Source organism: Styela clava, chromosome 6, assembly GCF_964204865.1.
Source record: "Styela clava chromosome 6, kaStyClav1.hap1.2, whole genome shotgun sequence".
Taxonomy (NCBI): domain Eukaryota; kingdom Metazoa; phylum Chordata; class Ascidiacea; order Stolidobranchia; family Styelidae; genus Styela; species Styela clava.
The window spans coordinates 4,957,501-4,962,500 of NC_135255.1; the positions used below are offsets into that span (position 1 = coordinate 4,957,501).

At 54.8% G+C, this 5,000-nt stretch overlaps 1 non-coding gene across 1 annotated transcript; it reads right to left on the reverse strand.

The window, feature by feature from the left end:
- Positions 1–291: 291 nt before the first annotated feature.
- On the reverse strand, positions 292–2,099 carry LOC144424948 (small subunit ribosomal RNA). Its single transcript, XR_013477166.1, has one exon. It is a non-coding gene; the product is annotated as a small subunit ribosomal RNA (ribosomal RNA).
- Positions 2,100–5,000: the final 2,901 nt, after the last annotated feature.

Consider the following 5,000-nt stretch of genomic DNA (forward strand, 5'->3'; position numbering starts at 1 on the left):
ACGTTTCGCCCGGCGCCGAAGCGCGCGGACGTCACACTGTGGGATCGACCACAAAACCACCACCGACAACAACTGCACAAAAACACCAACAAACGGCGCCGAGCGACCGCCGGGCTGGGCCGGCGGCACATCGAGCGCGGTGCCCAGAAGCCACCATCGCACTCGGCTGCCTTGCTATGCCAACGTGTTACGCGTGTCGCACGGGGCGGAACCCCGATTGACGGCCGCCCTCTCGGCGGCACCCAAAGACAATTAAGTGCGCGGTCGGCCGTGGCCTACCACCACTTTCGGTAATGATCCTTCCGCAGGTTCACCTACGGAAACCTTGTTACGACTTTTACTTCCTCTAAATGATCAAGTTTGATCGTCTTCTCGACACGCCGACGCGGCCGTTGCCAGCCGCGACGGGGCCGATCCAAGGATCTCACTAAACCATTCAATCGGTAGTAGCGACGGGCGGTGTGTACAAAGGGCAGGGACGTAATCAACGCAAGTTGATGACTTGCGCTTACTGGGAATTCCTCGTTCAAGGGAAACAATTGCAAGTCCCTATCCCAATCACGAATGAGGTTCAACGGGTTACCCGGACCTTTCGGCCTAGGTTAGACACTCGCTGCTTCACTCAGTGTAGCGCGCGTGCGGCCCCGGACATCTAAGGGCATCACAGACCTGTTATTGCTCAATCTCGTGTGGCTAAACGCCACTAGTCCCTCTAGGAAGTTAGACGCCGACCGAGAAGGTCGCGTAACTATTTAGCATGCCAGAGTCTCGTTCGTTATCGGAATTAACCAGACAAATCGCTCCACCAACTAAGAACGGCCATGCACCACCACCCACAGAATCAAGAAAGAGCTCTCAATCTGTCAATCCTACCTGTGTCCGGGCCGGGTGAGTTTCCCCGTGTTGAGTCAAATTAAGCCGCAGGCTCCACTCCTGGTGGTGCCCTTCCGTCAATTCCTTTAAGTTTCAGCTTTGCAACCATACTTCCCCCGGAACCCAAAGACTTTGGTTTCCCGGAAGCTGCCGGAAAGGTCGTCATGGTAACGCCTCCCGATCGCTAGTTGGCATCGTTTATAGTCAGAACTAGGACGGTATCTGATCGTCTTCGAACCTCTGACTTTCGCTCTTGATTAAAGAAAACATTCTTGGCGAATGCTTTCGCAGTAGTTCGTCTTCCGCCGATCCAAGAATTTCACCTCTAACGGCAGAGTACGGACGCCCCCGTCTGTCCCTCTTAATCATTACCTCGTGCTCCGAAAACCAACAAAATAGAACCGAGGTCCTATTCCATTATTCCATGCAACACTATGCAGGCGAACAGCCTGCTTTGAACACTCTAATTTTTCAAAGTAAACTTATCGGCCACCGCCGACACTCAGTCAAGAGCACCGACGGAGAACCGAAGGTGAGGCGAACGCAACCAGTGACACGCCTTGCGACGGACCGGCGGCGCTCGCCCAAAATCCAACTACGAGCTTTTCAACCGCAACAACTTTAGCATACACTGTTAGAATGGAATTACCGCGGCTGCTGGCACCAGACTTGCCCTCCAATGGATACTCGTTAAGAGTTTTAGGATGTACTCATTCCAATTACAGGGCCTCGTTAGAGTCCTGTATTGTTATTTTTCGTCACTACCTCCCCGTGTCGGGAATGGGTAATTTGCGCGCCTGCTGCCTTCCTTGGATGTGGTAGCCGTTTCTCAGGCTCCCTCTCCGGAATCGAACCCTGATTCCCCGTTACCCGTTATCACAAAGGTAGGCACGTAGCGTACCTTCGACAGTTGATAGGGCAGACACTTGAATGATACGTCGTCGGTGCAGAGACCGTACGATCCGCGTGGTTATCCAGAGTCATCAAACGTCACAGGACGAACCCGGTCGGTTTTGATCTGATAAAAGCGCGCCTCCCGAAGTCGGCGCTTAATGCATGTATTAGCTCTAGAATTACCACAGTTATCCACTTCGCTTACGAGACCAAATAAACCAAGACTGATTTAATGAGCCATTCGCAGTTTCGCTTTACGAGAACTCGTACTTGCACCTGCATGGCTTAATCTTTGAGACAAGCATATCACTACTGGCAGGATCAACCAGATAGCTGCGACAGCTGCGCTCGGCCCTTGCTGGGCCGCCCGGCGCGTGCTCGTCGCATTCGTTTAAGACCGAGGCGATCGCCTGCGGCCGTACTCAGCTTCGACAGTCGCTGGCCGCGACGTCCACGCTCTCGCCGGCAGTGCCAGGCGGAGCGATTTGCGTTTTTTCTTTGCTCGCCCTCTCTCGGGCCCGATCCATTCAGTTTCGCACAAACAAGAGCTCTGCCGGCCGCCTGCAGCGGTGCCTAAAACCCGGGCATAACAATGCGACCGTTCTGCTAGGCCGACAAGCGCTCAAGCCAGACGCTCGATCGAACGCCCCCTACATATTAGTCGAGACAACGGCTCGCTCATTAGCATCGCGTTTGTACTTTTTTTGGCTCGGCTTTTTTCGACGCCGATGCCGGCGACGCAGCACTCTCTCGCCCGCCAGCCACCGAGAAAAGGGTGCGCTCCGACCGGCCCCGCACCGTACGCCGCTCTTTCTTGGCTCATTCGAGTTTACTGTCTTTCGCTCTGACATGCCTTACCTAGGGTTAGGTTAGTATGCTTGCACGTTTGTACTTTAACTTTTTTCGGCTCGGCTTCTTTCGACGCCGATGCCGGCGACGCAGCACTCTCTCGCCCGCCAGCCACCGAGAAAAGGGTGCCCTCCGACCGGCCCCGCACCGCTCTTTATTGGCTCATTCGAGTTTACTGTCTTTCGCTCTAACATGCCTTACCTAGGGTTAGGTTAGTATGCTTGCACGTTTGTACTTTAACTTTTTTCGGCTCGGCTTCTTTCGACGCCGATGCCGGCGACGCAGCACTCTCTCGGCCGCCAGCCACCGAGAAAAGGGTGCGCTCCGACCGGCCCCGCACCGCTCTTTCTTGGCTCATTCGAGTTTACTGTCTTTCGCTCTGACATGCCTTACCTAGGGTTAGGTTAGTATGCTTGCACGTTTGTACTTTAACTTTTTTCGGCTCGGCTTCTTTCGACGCCGATGCCGGCGACGCAGCACTCTCTCGGCCGCCAGCCACCGAGAAAAGGGTGCGCTCCGACCGGCCCCGCACCGCTCTTTCTTAGCTCATTCGAGTTTACTGTCTTTCGCTCTGACATGCCTTACCTAGGGTTAGGTTAGTATGCTTGCACGTTTGTACTTTACCTTTTTTCGGCTCGGCTTCTTTCGACGCCGATGCCGGCGACGCAGCACTCTCTCGCCCGCCAGCCACCGAGAAAAGGGTGCGCTCCGACAGGCCCCGCACCGCTCTTTCTTGGCTCATTCGAGTTTACTGTCTTTCGCTCTGACATGCATTACCTAGGGTTAGGTTAGTATGCTTGCACGTTTGTACTTTAACTTTTTTCGGCTCGGCTTCTTTCGACGCCGATGCCGGCGACGCAGCACTCTCTCGGCCGCCAGCCACCGAGAAAAGGGTGCGCTCCGACCGGCCCCGCACCGCTCTTTCTTAGCTCATTCGAGTTTACTGTCTTTCGCTCTGACATGCCTTACCTAGGGTTAGGTTAGTATGCTTGCACGTTTGTACTTTAACTTTTTTCGGCTCGGCTTCTTTCGACGCCGATGCCGGCGACGCAGCACTCTCTCGCCCGCCAGCCACCGAGAAAAGGGTGCGCTCCGACCGGCCCCGCACCGCTCTTTCTTGGCTCATTCGAGTTTACTGTCTTTCGCTCTGACATGCATTACCTAGGGTTAGGTTAGTATGCTTGCACGTTTGTACTTTAACTTTTTTCGGCTCGGCTTCTTTCGACGCCGATGCCGGCGACGCAGCACTCTCTCGGCCGCCAGCCACCGAGAAAAGGGTGCGCTCCGACCGGCCCCGCACCGCTCTTTCTTAGCTCATTCGAGTTTACTGTCTTTCGCTCTGACATGCCTTACCTAGGGTTAGGTTAGTATGCTTGCACGTTTGTACTTTAACTTTTTTCGGCTCGGCTTCTTTCGACGCCGATGCCGGCGACGCAGCACTCTCTCGCCCGCCAGCCACCGAGAAAAGGGTGCGCTCCGACCGGCCCCGCACCGCTCTTTCTTGGCTCATTCGAGTTTACTGTCTTTCGCTCTGACATGCATTACCTAGGGTTAGGTTAGTATGCTTGCACGTTTGTACTTTAACTTTTTTCGGCTCGGCTTCTTTCGACGCCGATGCCGGCGACGCAGCAATCTCTCGGCCGCCAGCCACCGAGAAAAGGGTGCGCTCCGACCGGCCCCACACCGCTCTTTCTTAGCTCATTCGAGTTTACTGTCTTTCGCTCTGACATGCCTTACCTAGGGTTAGGTTAGTATGCTTGCACGTTTGTACTTTAACTTTTTTCGGCTCGGCTTCTTTCGACGCCGATGCCGGCGACGCAGCACTCTCTCGCCCGCCAGCCACCGAGAAAAGGGTGCGCTCCGACCGGCCCCGCACCGCTCTTTATTGGCTCATTCGAGTTTACTGTCTTTCGCTCTAACATGCCTTACCTAGGGTTAGGTTAGTATGCTTGCACGTTTGTACTTTAACTTTTTTCGGCTCGGCTTCTTTCGACGCCGATGCCGGCGACGCAGCACTCTCTCGGCCGCCAGCCACCGAGAAAAGGGTGCGCTCCGACCGGCCCCGCACCGCTCTTTCTTAGCTCATTCGAGTTTACTGTCTTTCGCTCTGACATGCCTTACCTAGGGTTAGGTTAGTATGCTTGCACGTTTGTACTTTAACTTTTTTCGGCTCGGCTTCTTTCGACGCCGATGCCGGCGACGCAGCACTCTCTCGCCCGCCAGCCACCGAGAAAAGGGTGCGCTCCGACCGGCCCCGCACCGCTCTTTCTTGGCTCATTCGAGTTTACTGTCTTTCGCTCTGACATGCATTACCTAGGGTTAGGTTAGTATGCTTGCACGTTTGTACTTTAACTTTTTTCGGCTCGGCTTCTTTCGACGCCGAT